We start from the raw sequence: 17573 nt of genomic DNA, 5'->3' as shown, positions 1-17573 counted from the left end.
TGAGGGGCAAATGTGCTAGGGTCTTGGGATACTCATATCTGAGGGGCAAATGTGCTAGGGTCTTGGGATAATCATATCTGAGGGGCAAATGTGCTAGGGTCTTGGGATAATCATATCTGAGGGGCAAATGTGCTAGGGTCTTGGAATAATCATATCTGAGGGGCAAATGTGCTAGGGTCTTGGGATAATCATATCTGATGGGCAAATGTGCTATGGTTTTGGGATAAGTCTATCTGAAGGGGAAATGTGCTAGGGTCTTGGGATAATCCTATTTGAGGGTCTTGCTGTTTTTCCTGCATTTATTATATTTCTTAGGAATGGTTTGGTTTGAATGTTACACCCAGGAATTGAGTTTGTGCTGATTTAATTGGATTTTGAGCTATGTAGAATCATTGTGATTTAATTATGGTTTGTTTCTGAGTTTGGGGAAATATGTGTTGTTGTACTTGTTTTGTTTGCTTGTTTCTTTTTTGTGGTGCCATTGCTGGATGATCCCTTGAAGGCCTTCTCATCAAAGGCACCCCACTGGTGTTAGTTCTCCTGTGAATGCTATCCCTTTTGTATGTCCGGATAAAAATAAACAATGCGCATTTGTGGATCTGTGCATGTCTGTGTCTCCATCATTATGTTGAGTAGCCTATGCTGGGGATGATGGGACCTATGTCGGCTTTAAGTGGGGCTGTGCAGAGCCTAAGATGTCTAAACACTGTGCAGATGTCACGGAACTGTTAGATTTCATTGAATTCCAAATACTGAAGCTATCATATTATTAAGTATACACCAATGTTCAACATACGGAGCCATCAAATCTGTCAATTAATCCCTAAGTGTCTTGGAGCCAGAACCATTAGGACTGGTTTCTGCCTTTTGTTTGATGCCAGCCAGAGCTCTCAAGCTTGCTTCCTGGCCTTTTGTATGAAGCCAGCTAATTTGATTGCTGAGCCATGTGTGGGATACACCCGAGGCAGGCATACTTAGCATTTATTCAATGTGATTAAATTAGGGTCATAATTCTAACCAGGTTAATTATTGGCAGTGGTGTATAAAGTACCCAAAAAGCCATACTTAAGTAGTACTGATACCTCACGTAAAAGTAAAAGTCACCTTTTAAAATACTACTTGAGTAAAAGTATTAAAATAGCTGATCTTTACTGTACTTAAGTATCAAAAGTTATGTTCTGATATTAAATGTACTCTAGTATTGAAAGTAAAAGTACAAGTTAATGCTGTTAATAAAAAAAAAGACTTTTGAGAATTATGAAGTTTATTCAGACTAAAATGAGCAAACTCATAAACATGGGCTGATTTTAAAACAATTTAAACACAATAATACTAAAGCAGCACTGAAAGTAACAACCCAGTCATTACTTAAAACTATAAAATGTCCTGTTCATCTTCAAAAGAAGTTGGTTCTCAAAATTGCGAGAATTCAGTCTCGCTCTTCTTGGGCTGAAGACTATGAAATACTTTCAGTAACACGCACATGTCGTGTGGGCCATGTGTGTTTTATTATGAGTGATGTTATATGTATAGGTGGATGTATATGTATAACTTTTGATTAATGTTGGGAGTGACTCTGTTGGCTATCTGCCCTTTGACAATGGGGATAAGGGGTTTATATGTGTAATATTTATTGTGGACGTTGCCATATCCGCACAGCTCCGTGTTTTCATCTGTCTGGTGTTTTTACTCGCTGACTGATCCACTGATTGCCGTTCAAACATTGACTAAGACACGGCTGTAGGCAATCAGTGGAGTTGCGCGGCCGCGGCAGAGATTGGCTGAGCCATAATGGGAGTAATATAAAAAGACTCACAGCGGCGAGATGCGGGAGACGGAAAGAGTCGAAACACGTGGCGCTCGGTGACGGTCGAAACGCGGAACATTTGAATCTCGGTAAAACCTACAACTTATAAATACACAGTGAATGCAAAGAGGAAAAATGGCAGAGGACTCAGACGGGTGCTTATTTAATTTGGATAGTACTGGAACTGATGATGATGATGGAATGTTTTGGCAACAGGTCAATTCAGGAAAGACAAGGGGAAAAGGGAGGAATAGATCAGAAAGTAGTGGTGAGGACTCTGTGGAGACGGTAGTTAAAAAGAGTAGAGCGGATGGCGGATTGCTGAATAATAAATCACAGGATGAAATATGGAAAGTTGTAGTTGTGTTTGAACAAAAAGGAGGACCAGACCTACATCCAATTCACATAACAAAGGCAATAGAAACGGAGATAGGTAAGATCAACCACGCACGAATCCTGGGGAATGGGAGAATTCTGATATTCGCAAATTCGGAAATGCAGCAAAAATTAATTCTGAACAAAACAACACTTAACAAACTTAAGATAACATCACATATCCCAGGTGCTACAGCAAAGGCTAGAGGGGTAATTTCAGGGATCCCACCGTCAGTCTCCATTGAAGAGATCAAAACCAGTTTGAAGGAATTTGATGTAGTGGATGCTAAACGACTGATGAAAGGAAAGGAGAAGATTGAAAGCATGTCGATCCTATTATGCTTTAAGAAAGAAATACCTATGAGAGTTCAAATGGGCTATATGTCCTACATGGTACGACTTTAAGATGCTACAAATGTCAAAGGTTTGGGCATGTAGCGATACAATGCAGAGGAAAGATTAGATGTGCTAAATGTGGAGGAGAGCACGAATATGGGAAGTGTGGGGACAATGCGGTGATAAAGTGCTGTAACTGTGGTGGCGAACATAGCGCAGCATATGGTGGTTGCGAAAAACTAAAAGAGGCCAAAGAAGTACAAAAATTCAAGATCACGTATAAGGTGACTTATGCTGAGGCACTAAAGAAAATTGAGACTGAGAAAAAAGACATTAGGCATGATATTCCTATCAGCATTCCAGAGCAACCTACATTGAACGTTTATGCCAGATCGAAGTTAAACAGAGGAAATGATGGTGGTCACATAAAAGGAAGACTTCAACAGGTCAGTAGACCTAATATCCCTGAAGTAGAGAGGTGTGAATGTCGAGCAAAAATCTCTGAAGATACACTGCTGGTTAAGAAAAATGCTTTTATTGCTTTTATCTGTACAGTGATCAACAGAACAATGCAATATCAAAAGAAAAGTGACAGGATTAAATCAATTGTAGACATAGCCAATGACTTCTTAGGATCTAAAACGCAAGCAGACGAGATTCATGAGGTGCTGAACATTAAGTATGGACAGACTCCTAATTAAAGTACCATGGTCATTTCAATTCTCCAGTGGAATGCCAGAAGTCTTATAGCGAACGGGCAAGAATTTAAAAGGTATATTCATGAATTAGAACATAAACCGGAGATTATATGTGTACAAGAAACATGGTTAAAGCCACACTTAGATTTTGTGCTGAAAGGCTACAACATCATCAGAACTGATAGAGATACGGATAGAGGAGGAGGCTGTATTACATTCATTAAAGATGGACTTCCATATAAACACATTGAAACAGCTAAAGAATATGAATGTGTGGTGACAGAAATTGTAGATGGGTTCAATGGCACTTTTACGATTATACATTTTTATAATCCATGTAAAGCGTTGAATAATGAAATGTTTCATAAGATTGCTAGGAAGAGTCACAGAGAAATATGGTGCGGGGATTTTAATGCCCACAACAGCCTATGGGGTAGTAAACGCACAGATATGAATGGTGAAATAGTGGAAGAAATGATGAACGATAGAATGCTTGTTTGTTTGAATAATGGGGCAGGAACCAGAATAAATATTTATAGGAATGAAACTTCTTGTATTGATCTAACCCTAGTTGACAGGAAAGTAGCGAGTAGATGTGACTGGGAAATAGACAATAACACAACGATTGGGAGTAACCATTTCCCAATTTTCTGTAAAGTTGATTTCAAATTTAAGACTGAACAAAGTTACATCCATCAGAAATGGGCTTTCACAAAAGCAGACTGGGAAAAATATGTTGAAATCTGTGATGGTATGGTTAACCAGATCCCTGAAATACAGCAAACTGTTGATGAAATGAATGATAGTGTAACCAATTGTATATATTTTGCAGCAGCACAAAGTATCCCAATTAGTAAGAGCAAGAAGAACCAAACTAATGTTCCATGGTGGAATGGTCAATGCACAGAGGCTGTTAAGGGCCGAAACAAAGCTTTTAAGATCTTACGTAGAACCTTAACAATGGAGAATCTATTAGACTACCAAAAGAAAAAGGCCATAGCTAGGAAGATTATCAAAGAAGCCAAAAGAGAATCCTGGAGACAGTTCTGCTCGACTATAGGGAGAGAAACTACATTGGATAAAATATGGATGATGGTTAAAAAGATGATTGGTAAGTACAAACCTTCGAATATCCCCATTTTAGTTGATGGAGAGAAACAAGCAATGTCAGACACTGAGAAAGCCAATCTACTTAATAAAACATTTGCTAATATCCACAAAGGCAATCATTTGGAGGAAAGATTTAAGAAACGGAAAGAGGAAATTCTTAAAGTAAACAAGAACATTTTGACAATGAGGGGAGAAAGTATGTCTTCTTTAGATATAGAATTTAATTTGGCTGAACTTAAAATAGCTTTGAATAGTACGGGATACTCTTCTCCTGGAAGTGACAATATTTGTTATGTAATGCTAAGACGACTCCCAGATAAAGCATTGGAAAAAATTCTTTCATTATTTAATAAAGTCTGGAATGAAGGAAAACTACCAAAGGCATGGAAAAAGGCAACAATCCTCCCATTTTCCAAACCAGGTAAGGAACCAAGTAATCCAGAAAATTATAGGCCTATAGCTCTCACCTCCCATTTAGGAAAATTAATGGAAAAACTTGTAGTGGTACGTCTGAATTACTTTCTGGAAAAAAATAACTTAATCAGGGAATACCAAACAGGATTTAGAAAAAGTAGATCTACAACTGACGCTCTGGTCAAGCTAAGTAATGAAATTGAAAAATCTTTAGCCATGAAAGAAGCATTGGTTGCAGTCTTTTTGGACATTGAGAAGGCCTATGACACCATGTGGAGAGAGGGACTGTTGATCAAAATGGAGAACATGGGAATCAATGGGAAGATGTACAATTACATCTTAGATTTTCTATCTCAACGCACCATAAGGGTTAAAGTAGGAGCTAAAATGTCTGAAGAAATTATGGTAGAGAATGGTATTCCCCAGGGGAGTGTAATTAGTCCAATATTATTTAATATAATGATTAATGATATATTTCAGAAATTTGGGAATCACATTGATGGTCTACTATATGCTGACGATGCTGTAATATGGAAAAGGGGAAGGAATGTTCATTACATAACTAATCAAATTCAAAAATATGTTCAAGTCCTAGAACAATGGGGAGTGGACTGGGGGTTTAAATTTTCAATTCAAAAATCAAAGATTATGTATTTTACAAGGAAGAAGTATCTGAATATCAAAAAAATTATGTTATATAATCAGCCATTGGAAAAAGGAGAGAAATTCAAATACCTAGGAATGTGGTTCGATGATAAACTACTATGGAGGTTTCATATAGAATATATTGAAACTAAATGTAAAAAAGTAATTAATCTGATGAGGATGGTTACTGGTCATTATTGGGGAGCAGATAGACTTTCTTTAATGCATATGTATACAGCGTTGATTAGATCAACTTTTGATTATGGTTGCATATTATATAATTCAGCTTGTAAAACTTCCCTGAAGAAACTTGAAAGAATACAGTTCAAAGCCATAAGAATAGCCTTAGGAGCCATAAAAACAACGCCAACAAGTGCGCTGTTGGTAGAGGCAGAAGAAACCCCTCTTACTTTAAGATTTAATAAGCTCTCACTTACTTACTGGGTCAGACTGCAGGGAAGTGTTAACAACCCGGCAGTAACAAGATTGTTGGGAATACTACAATACATCTAGCGGGTTTGGATGGTACATAAACAGCATGACAGAGGAATATGGAATTAAAAAACAAGAATTTAGTCCAGCATTAGTGCTGAGTAATGTTCCTCCATGGATACTTCCTCTTCCAAATACAAACACAGAGCTGCTTAAACGAAAGAATGAAGACCCAGAAAGTTTTGGTGCAGCATATTGTCAAAAATATCTAGATGCTACATATTATGGATTCATTCAAATATTTTCTGATGGGTCTAAGGACCCAAATAGTGGTCGTGGTGGCATTGGAATTTATATACCTATAGATAGAAAATATGAATTTAGAATTACAAATCATTTGTCCATTTTTTCAATAGAAATGGCAGGAATCACAATGGCCTTAAGATGGATTGAAGAAGTGAAACCCCTTAGATCAGTCATATGTACTGACTCCATGTCGGCACTTCAAAGTTTTGAGAGTTCATCATCACGAGAAGATCTTATTTTAGAAATTAGATACCTGCTAGCAAACATCAAAAACCTAGGAATAGTAGTTCAGTTCTGTTGGATTCCAGCACATGTTGGTATAAAAGGAAATGAAATGGCTGATGAAGTAGCAAAAAATGCTTTGACAACGGAACATATAGGCATTAACATGCCAATAGGAAAAGGTGAAGCTAAAAGCATAATAAAGACAGAAATCATGCAAAGATGGCAAGATGAATGGGACTCTGAACTTAAAGGAAGACAATATTACAACGTGCAGAGGCAAATAGGAGGGAAAAGAATATCCTCGTTGGGTCTTAATAGAAAAGAGGAAGTGGTGTATACTCGATTAAGACTAGGCCATACAGGCCTTAACTCTACATTAAAAATAATAGGAAAGGGTAATGGACTGTGTGAGGAATGCAATGTCAAGGAAGATACAGAGCATAGTATCTACAAATGTAAGAAATATAACAAATACAGAATGAAATGGCAAGAAACCGAAGCTGAAAATGGTAGAGGTATAAATCATATACTAGAGGAGCAAGGAATGCAAAGAGACATGATCAAACCTTTTATGGAGTTTCTGAATGACACACATCTAATGAAAAGAATATAAGTGATAAGATCCAAGTTACAATATCTTTATTATTTATTTATTAATTTACTTTTGGTTTGTTTCGATTTTGTTTAGTTTTGGTTGTTTGTTCATTTATTTATTTATAACCGTCTAGTCTCACCAGAAATCCTCTTTGCACACTCCTGTGTAGTAGGTGGCGGTATGCGCTATTAATGCTGTAACCCGCCAAAAGGAAAAGAAGAAGAAGAAGAAGATGCGGGAGACGGGGTACTGGATTCCACGACCGAGCCAAGGACGGGCTGCGGGATCCGCGACTGCTACCATCTCCACTGCCATTGCCACCGCAGGCTGACTACGACGCTGACTACGACGCCTTGGTCCCAAGGGAGCGCTAGTGGAGAGACATCTTCGAGATATATTGTCCAGCGCTCTCAAACCCAACTAAAGGAACGTTGGTTTAAATGATCCGATTGCAGTGAGTAGGCTGTCGTTTTGTTAACCATTGAGAGCTTACTGGTTGTTTTGTTGTCTCCAGATCCACAAGCAGCACGAGCGCAGACTACAGACGTTTCCGGGAATCCCCATTGCTGACGTCATTTGAGTGGGAGAAGCCCCATCGTTCCCCTGCCAAAAGACGCAACCAGGCGTCAAAACAAGAGTCCTGGCCACCCGGGAGTGAATTAAGACACTGGCCAGGTCGTCAAACTAAAAGTCCAGCTGAGGGAAGAGGACTTTTCGCCGGCCTTACACCCAGGTGGACTGGTGATGCATATTGACTGACTTAGTCCTTCTATGAGCCAGAGTTTTCTTATTTTGAAAAAGCGGACTGGAGGTTCTTCTAAGTTCGTCTTCTCTGATGAGTCCGATTTCACAGTAGGTGCAAGATTCTCTGGCTTGTAGGCCTCTCCAGGTCTCCGTCTAACCATCAGACGACCATGTGTTGGGCAAAGCTGAAAATTGGACTCATCAGAGAAGACGAACTAGAAGACCCTCCAGTCCGCTTTTTTCAATCCTTATGGTCTTTTACAAACCTCAGCCAGGCAAAGTACAACGTTGTCCCAGAAGAAAAACTTGCTTCCTTTAGCTCTGACAATGTTCCCCAACTCTGAAATGTTTTTTCCAGCAGGGCAATGCTCCATGCCACACAGCCAGGCCAGTAAAGGTGTGGATGGAGTACCACCAGATCAGGACCCTGTCATGGCCAGCCCAATTTCGAGACCTGAATCCCATAAAAAACCTCTGAAATGTGATCAAGAGGAAGATGGATGGTCACAAGCCATGAAAAGAAGCCGAGCTGCTTGAATTATTGCGCCAGGAGTAGCATAAAGTCACCCAACGGCAATGTGAAAGACTGGTGGAGAGCATGCCAAGACACATGAAAGTTGTGATTTTAAATCAAGGTTATTCCACCAAATATTGATTTCTGAACTCTTCCTAAGTGTAAGCATTAGTATTGTGTAGTTTAAAAATGAATATGAGCTTGTTTTCTTTGCATTTTTCGAGATCTGAAGACACTGCATCTTTTTTGCTATTTTGACCAATTGTCATTTTTCTGCAAATAAATGATCTAAATGACAATATTTTTATTTGAAATTTGGTAGGAATGTTGCCAGTAGGTTATAGAATAAAACTAAAATGTACATTTTACTTTAACACATACCAATAAAAAGTAAAACCAGAGAAACTGACAATTTTGAAGTGGTCTCTTAATTTTTTCCGCGGCTGTATGTGGACTGTATCATTGGAAATCTGCCTGCCAGTCCCTCATACATAGACAATCTGAAAGAGCAGCTCAAAGCTGACGGTGTCTGCTCACGGGTCATGATGCTGTGCAGAGAAGGATGGCCAGCGCATGTAAAACAGGAATCAGTGCTGAAAAACTAATGGCTAGAGCGAGCCACTAAAAGACTCACGGCTGGTAATACATGCAACACTGCGGAACGCTGTGCCAGCCAAGCTGCATGAAGGACACCAAGGTGTTGTGATACGTAAAGCACGTGCAACGTATTCCAAGTCAATAGCTGTCGGTTTCATATAAATATGGCAAGTGAAGGCGAAAACAGAGACGCAGACTCAGCGAGTACATCCGATCCACCTTATTATTATGTGCAGGATTTTTACACACTGTCTGATAACGTTTCCAACAGTAAAAAGCTCACCTTTCTGTGCAAATTATGTCCTTCTGAAAAATTAGCAATCATTTAAAAAAAAAAAATGAAAATGATCTGAACTATGAACTAGTTCACAATTTAAATGGTGAACTATAAACATGAACGATTAATTTTTTACTTGTATGAAATGAACTTTGAACTAGTTCATGAGAGGTGTGACTAATAATACTGCTACTAATAGACTAGCCTGACGATGTCATACTCATGATTCTAGTCAGAATATGAGTCTGATACCGAACCTTTGGGCTGTGATTATGGGGCGTGTTTCAACGAACCAGGAAAGAAAATACCTATTCGCTGAATTGGATACCTATAACCAATCAGAGCAACGTAGATTTGCCATCTGATAGATTAAACTTTTACCTGATCCCGTAGGAAGGACGGCAAAAACATCTTTTCAATCGACGAATGCCTTGATCGCGTTTTTCTGTTCCTCTTTCAAAATGAATGCGCTGTCAATGTCTGTTGAGATATGCCTGCTCACGTTAATTAATTAGCATTAAGGCTACAAGCTACAGTTTGTTTCAATGGGTTTTTTGTGTACGCGTTAGCAATGATCTAACAATAATGGTCCAGAGAGCTTTAGTTAAGACAAACAATACTCTGCAACATTCGTGTTGCACATGCACAACTAACCGAGTCAATGTAGACATTAAAAAGTCGTGTAGATAGCTTAATTCAAATACAATATTCCCCACTAAGCACCCAAGACGCGGCCATCTTGATCGGAGTTCAAATCTACCGGTTAATTCAACTCAAGCGTTGGTATCTGTCCATCAAAGTATAAAGCCCGCCCTGACAATTTGATTGGTCCGGTTTTATCCGACCGATGAAACTCCCTCCCAATTAGCCCAGAGCCAGACCAAATCTCCCTGACCAAAAATGTTGTGGGCGGAGTTTGGGCTGGTATCCAGGCTACTAATAGACAGCATTCTCACTATAATGTCACCTATACCAACTTAACTCTTCTGGGGTGCTTTGGTCTGTATGTAAACCGTTAGAAAAAGGCAAACTGTCAGCGTGTCACAAAAATATGAACACCGCAGGAGGGTTGGAAAACTGCCTTAAGCACTCACTGTGTTACTGCATCGTATAAAAAGTCGGTGGTTTTCGTGTAAGAGAATCGTACTTCAGCAGGCATATCAAGGGCAGATTCATAGTGGTTAGTGTGGGGCAAACCCTCGGCATACACTTTCCACCTGTTAATAAAATATACAGCCGTATTTAAGAGCAAATACAGTACATTAAATGTAATACAGACACTCTCTGCTAGTTCACTCTGCGCCCCCTGTTCACAAACCCAAATATCTTCTGTCGTTCCTCTAGCTGCCTCATCCTGTGTCGTTGGGCTAATGGGTTGGTGTCCTGGAACACAAGCGAAGCTGAAATGGAAATTTATAAAGGGTAACATTAATGGACATCTGAATTCATTTTAGTTTATTACTGTTTATTTTTCACATACATTGTTTAACATATTTGTCCAAAGTGAGCATTGGAAAATGACTTTAATGTCATTAATGTGATGTTTCTTGTTTAAAAAAAAGAAAAAGAAACACAACATTGTGTTGAGCCAATGGATAAATCACAGTCTTCTGAGGTACTTTTTTCAAAGACATCTTGACATCAACATGAATAGAACTACATGAACATCACACCAATAAACAATTGTGTAAGTATGATAGCCATGCAACCTCTGTGGAGGCCATTCTCAGTGGATACTTTTGACATTATCTCTCTATTACAAGAAGACACACTAAGGGCCTGATTTACTAATATTAGGCCGCAAGGTGAAGCACGAAAAGTGCTTTAGAAAATGAATCCCGTTCCACTCACTGGCATCTACACAATCTTTAGCTTATAAAAAAGAACGAGTCGTGGTTAGTTACCAAAAAAAAGATCGTCGCTGATTTTCCAGTCGATTGTCTATATGGCTTTGTTTTATGCAGAACTAGAGACTTCAGAGCGTAATAAGATTTTTGTCGGGAGCCGTGCCACGGTTCGACACGTGATCATGCTACACCAATGAGAAGGCTGCTTTTTGACAACAGAATGGAAAAATGGCGGCTCCCGTGCGGTTAGAAACATCGTTAAAGATCGAGGAAAACACTTGAACATCCTCAAAATTGGGCTAAATTAATTCTAATTAATGCTGTATACATAGCCGCGTCCAAGAAGAACAATGAGGCAAATATACGATAAGGTTATTTTTATGTTAAGTCAGTTAGATCAAGTTTGACATACATGGGCATACACATTATCTTACATGGACTGTGAACACCCAGCACACCGAAGAAATCAAGGCAAAGACTGTACTTCCTACGTCAGCTAAGGTGATCTTAACTATGAGAAATCATAGGCTTAGATGATACACAAACAATTCCATGCAACATTGTAAGAAGTCATCACAGAAATACAATAATCATCCCAACTTTAGAAATCCAGCGAGGGGGTTGACTTTTCCTCATTGATCTGGAGCACTCACACCTAATTGTAAGCCCTGTCAGACCCTCGTTTGTAATTGTGATTAACATTAAATAAGGGTTAAATACATTATATCAGTAAGACACAGCACAAAATACAGTAGTAATAAGGATAAGTGCAACGGCCCAGTGGTTGAGAAACACTACACTAGGACATCAAGTCTGAAATGCCATCAGCGGTTGCACAGTGAAGAAAAGCCATGTAAATGCTTGAATTCTGAAGTTTGAAGTTTGCCCTTCTCAAATGCATATGTTGATACTCATGCCAATGTGGAAAAACTTCTAAACAAGCTGGGTCTTTAAAACATCACCTGATAGTACATGGCAGGGAAGGTCCACATAAATGTGCCTGACCTTTTATATGTTTACAATATGTAAAGGCATTTTCACTGGCATTTTCATATGCAAAAACATACTATGTGGGAAAACATTTACAAGGTCTTCAACTCTGTTTGTGTGTGTGTGTGTGTGTGTGGAAGAGAAGACTGGAGAGAAGCCTCGTGAAGGTGCCCAGTGTGTGCACACTCACATTCACACACATGCACATCCTCATATAGGCTGTAAGGTGAACCCTGTTTCCGTTTCAACCCGCTACACTGTCTGACATCTACAGATGTGGCAGTCATTGCTGTAAGTGTGCAGACAGATTTGCCATGCACTTTATATGTTTTCACAGGGACTGGCAACAGGACATGTATCATTGACATTACCAAGGTGTCATCAGCTCTTGGAACCAGTGTGTTTTCAGCCTTGATCGGAATTCAAACATTTTCTGGGTGTGACTCCACAAGTGCCTTTAATGGCAAAGGAGAAAAAAAAGACATTTTCTGTTGCATGTGAGAAAGATGAGTACCTAAAGGCTTTTAAAAGTTTAGGTACTAACTTAAACTTGGAGCTGTCAACATTTGCATTTCTTTGCCAGTATGTATGCCACTTATATGATCAGTCGGCTGCTGATAATGTAAATAAAGCTAGGTTCAAGGCTTTCTGTATGACATCATCAGCCTTGCCAGAATTATCCATTCCCCCTACCACTGATGCCCTCCATCAGCACTGCAAAAGGGCAAACTACCAGGCTGCAATAATGAGGTCCTGTCTCAAACATAATATAAGTGCTCCATCACCTGCTGGATATGGTTGGCAAATAGAGAATGGGAACTTGCACGTCACCTGGATGACTAGAAATCCGGCCCCTGACAGTGTTTTGCATGTGATACACTGTGGCTGCAAAGGTGCCTGTGAGACAGACAGATGTTTTTCTGCAGGATTGTGTTGCATAGTTGACCTATGTCGTTGCTGTAGGAACTGGAAGATAACTGTCCTGACACTGACACTAACAGTGAGGACTGAGTGTCCCTAATCTGTTATTTCTTATTCAGTTTTGTACAGTTTTATATATCATATTTCATGTTTCATAAAGAGTGTTTTTATGGTTCATTAGTGTTGTTTTCATTTGTGGAAGAATGAATGAATGAATGAATGAACAAACAGATGGTCATTGGTATTTACAATTACTGCCTTTTATTGATACATGGAGGTTTATTTGTCACATACATAAAAATACTACTGTTTTTTCTGTGCGAGTGTGGAGAAAGAAAGATCAAGAAATATTTTTCATAAATAGCAAGAGGGAGTTTAAAGAGCAGTGTGTGAAAAAAGGTGTAATTGATGTTTTATAGTCATTGTGTGTGTTCAGGATAAGGAATGCTTGAGGAAAGAAGCTCCTCCTCAGTCTCTCTGTTCTGGTCTTGTAGCATCAGAGACGTTTGCCTGACCTCAGTGTTTTGAAAAGTCCATGGTCAGGATGTTAGGAATCCTAGTTACAATACCTTGGGCGCTGGTAGGTAGGTCTTTTCTTGTAGGTCTCCTGCAGAATATGGAGAGATGCTCTGATGATTCGGTGCTGCAGTCACAGGCTGTACAGTTCCCATACCAGGTGATGCTGTCAGGACACACAGCTGATGGTGCTGAACTTCCTCAGCTGATGTAGGAAGTACAGTCTTTGCCTTGATTTCTTCGGTGGGTGTTCACAGTCCATGTAAGATCCACAGTAATGGGTATTCCCATGTATGTTAAACTTGATGTCAATGACTTAACATAAAAATAACATTATCGTATATTTGCCTCATTGTTATTCTTGGACGCGGCTATCTATACAGCACTAATTAGAATTAATTTAGCCCACTTTTGAGGATGTTCGGATGTTTTCCTCTATCTTTAACGATGTTTCTAACCACACGGGAGCCGCCATTTTTCCATTCTGTTGACAAATGCAGCCTTCTCATTGGTGTAGCATGATCACGTGTCGAACCGTGGCACGGCTACCGACAAAAATCTTATTACGCTCTGAAGTCTCTAGTTCTGCATGAAACAAAGCCATATAGACAATCGACTGGAAAATCAGCGACGAACTTTTTTTTGGTAACTAACCACGACTCGTTCTTTTTTATAAGCTAAAGATTGTGTAGATGCCAGTGAGTGGAACGGGCTGAAACGAAAACCGTGTTCACCTTACGGCCTATATGCGAGCGCTGCTTAATCTGTGTTCGCAAATTAACGCACAGCGTTTTTGTGCATTTTACTTGGTATTTATCAAACCAGATCGCGCTGGGCAATCTGTGTTTACTCCGCCCTATATAGGGCCTCATTTACTAACACTGCGACCGCTACTTAAACTGCTGTCGCACATTAACGCACGGTGTTTTTGCGCATTTTCGTGGTATTTATTTAGGAAGAGAAAATGAAGGTTCAGCGAGGTGGAGATATATATATTGGTTCACGTTCGCTCAATCACTGAACCTGATTCAATGTGTGCGCTGCTATATTGTTGTTCTGCCCGCCATCACCTACAGCGAGATGTTTAAAAGAACACGATTATAAAGAATATGCTATTGGTGGCATTAATGCATAAACTGTCTATTATAACAATATAGATGTGTACATGGCGAAATTAGTTATAAGTCAATGCTAATGTTGACAGTGGAAAGGGGAATTCACTTTTCCACAAACTGGTTGAAATTATCCGGAGGCCAATATTTGCAAATTTTTTAACAACTGATGGAATGGAATGTGATCGCCGATGTCTCTCTGATCTGGTCCCGTAATTGAAAAATTGCGTGGCTGGTTAACATGTACCGTCTAATGATTTGTGGTTTGCTTAACTGAAAATGTGTTATACGAGTTGAAAAAATTATTTCTGTGCGCTGTCTCTTTCTGTGCGCGCTGTCTTTCTTCGCCTTGCTCTTATAACTGCTGCCATATCACGTTTTCAGACTCAATTGAAATGCGCTTCCTGGTTAAGACGTGCTTTTATGAGGCGGAGAATTTAGCCCGCAAATCAGGGACACGCACTCGACAGGCAGTTTAGTAAATTCCATGCAATACATCATTAGGCGCACTTACCTTCTCTCCTCCCATTAAAGTGCGCTTCACGCCTACGTTACCACCCAAGTCCACGTAACCTCCCCTGTTCACACCCACAGGCGTTAATATGCGCTGCGCTCCGGTTAGTAAATACCGTTTTATGTTTACGACCGCTATTTTACGCCAGAAATGGGAGCAATCCTGTTAGTAAATCAGGCCCTAAATGACTAGTACATAGGAGGGAAGGGAACAGCTGACATCCAGCAGGCGTATAAAGTGTGTGTGTGTGTGTGTGTGTGTATGTGAGTGAGAGAGAGAGGGGTGTGTGTGTGTTTGTATGCATGTTTTTGGAGGCCATTCCCAGTGGATACTTTTGACATTATCTCTTTATTGTAGTGTTTAATAAGGATCAACATTCACCTATGCATTGTATACATTGAGTGCAGAACCAAGTGATGTTTCACGTGTGAACTTAACCTTCAAGTGAACCTGATTATTTAATTAATAAGTAGTCACATAGACACAACATTTATCACAAGCAGACACAATTTTGTATGGTTACAAACAACATACAAAATTGTGTATTATAAAGCAAATGGGTTATATCGTGTTATTTAGCTGTTATTTCATCGCGGAGTGATTTATTATTAGCTGTGAAAAGCCCCAGTTGGTATGTTGACGGATAATCCAACTCATGGAACGTCTCTCGTCCAATCAGAAACAGCCCATAATTGGCTTGGAGGAGAGCTTGACATGAATGAGCTTTCCTAGGGACGCTTTGCAGTCAACCTTAAAATTTCGCACCTGATGAAAAGATACAAATTAATCATTTGATATCATTCTCCAAACTCTTTAAAATATTTCGCTTTAAAGGTGCGGCCTATGATTTAAAAAGTGTTTTGAATCTGAATAGCTAGCTAGCATTCTGAATTATGCTTTTGTTGTAACCTGACTGATGTTGCTGCAACATTTGTTCGTGCATTTGTTTATGCATTTTTTTACGGGTGTCATTCATTCATTCAACTTCATTCATAAAGTTGCTCTAAATGGGTGCACTTACCGATCCTTCACTAAACCCCAGAGAGAAATAGGCCTGATCTAGAATCTTCTCCTCACTCTCAGCCTCAGTACCACGCAGCTGGATGTAGATATAGCTAGTGGTGCCAGCCAAGGCCCTCTTTCCAGTGTGCACTGTAGGTCACCATGGCTATTCTGCAAAGTAATGGACAGTGATTCCTAAGAGAAAATATAAACATGATAAATCGACATGAAGTCAATAAAGAATCAACATGAAGTCTAGTAGTTCAGAGAAAGGGAGTGAGTGAGTGAGTGATGTGTACGTATATGTAAATGAAGGACCTTTATTACAAAAGACCAACAGATAAAAGACAGTGTAAGGTCAAATAATTAAAAATGAAAAAAGAAACAAGTTAAACATATATTAATCATCAAATACTCCCAAACATTTTGAAATGTCCAGTTGCTTTAAAAAATCGACAATCTATAACAAGTCTAGATTTGATTAGCATTTGAGATCATGTATGTTCACGCTAACCCCCTTGGCAGACTTGGCACACCTTCTTCCCTCTTCCCAACAGAAAAGGCATCACTTTTAGACAAGTTCATTCTTATGGAAGAAACTATTTCAATAGCTTTAAAGACTATTAACAGAGTATCTATGTCGCTCTGGTTACTGATCATTGAAATTATATCATCAGCATTATCTAAAAGGTAAAAGTGTTGTTGCAAATTGGAAGTTTTAGTAATGGGAAAAAAGTTTATTTCGCCAAACACTATGAATAATACAGAACTATGAAGTACACCCTTGTCTCATCCCTCTCAAAAGTTTAAAAGGAGCACATAAGCGGCCGATAACTTTCAGCACACTTTCAATAAAAAAGTTCCTTTGAAGGCCATCAAGCCAGGCTGATTTCTCACCTTGCAGGCTCTGAAGTGCCTTTTGTAACTCTTCAAGGATTATTACCCCACTGACCATCTCATTGGATGTATCTGATGTTTTGGGAAGCTCCTTCAAGAGTGGCCTTGTCCTTTTAGTACTCAAAAGTATAGAGAGTGGCATAGAAACTGGATGCCCTTTTACAAGTTTCAACTGGGAAAAGGACAAACAGTGTGCCCCATCTTCTGGCAGCCAAAACAATACATATAATCTGTTGACGCGAACACTGTATAGTCATAGTGGTCAACCAGTCTAGATGCAAAGAGGCTCTCTTCTTTGCAGGATGAGTTAAATGGCTGACTCTTCAAAAATGTGTGGTCACTTGACCAATTTTTTCTATGGTTCCCTAGAAATAAAGGGTGGCACAACTTCCCCGCTGGCACAAACCACCCTACTCTCCCCTACTTTTACTTTTACTTAAGTACTAAACTTCAGTACATCCTCCACCACTGAGGATTAGGCGTCATGGTTAATAGGCCCAGTTTAAGTTAACGAGAAAAACTGTACTAGAAAGACAAAAGAATGAAGAAGGACTACTCAACACTTTCAAATGGCCACACTGTTGATGGAACTGGAATTATTGTTATTATTATAGGTAAACATGTACTGCTCTGTATCTACAACTCACTCTAAATATGTACTACGTCTGTCTCTCACTGAGATCCAATGCAAATGACATG

The 17573-nt window shown here is 39.4% G+C and overlaps 1 protein-coding gene across 1 annotated transcript in view; it reads right to left on the bottom strand.

Moving 5' to 3' along the window:
• The window catches only part of LOC308368625 (arachidonate 12-lipoxygenase, 12R-type-like), a gene marked incomplete at both ends in the record, with an annotated part of 172218 nt that overhangs the window by 29908 nt on the left and 124737 nt on the right, over nucleotides 1–17573 (bottom strand). The window lies entirely within an intron of this gene.

The sequence above is a fragment of the Sprattus sprattus genome, assembly GCF_963457725.1.
Source record: "Sprattus sprattus genome assembly, chromosome: 1".
NCBI classification, from domain to species: domain Eukaryota; kingdom Metazoa; phylum Chordata; class Actinopteri; order Clupeiformes; family Clupeidae; genus Sprattus; species Sprattus sprattus.
The sequence above is the reverse complement of the archived record's forward strand: the minus strand, read 5'-3'. Positions and strand labels throughout refer to the sequence as shown.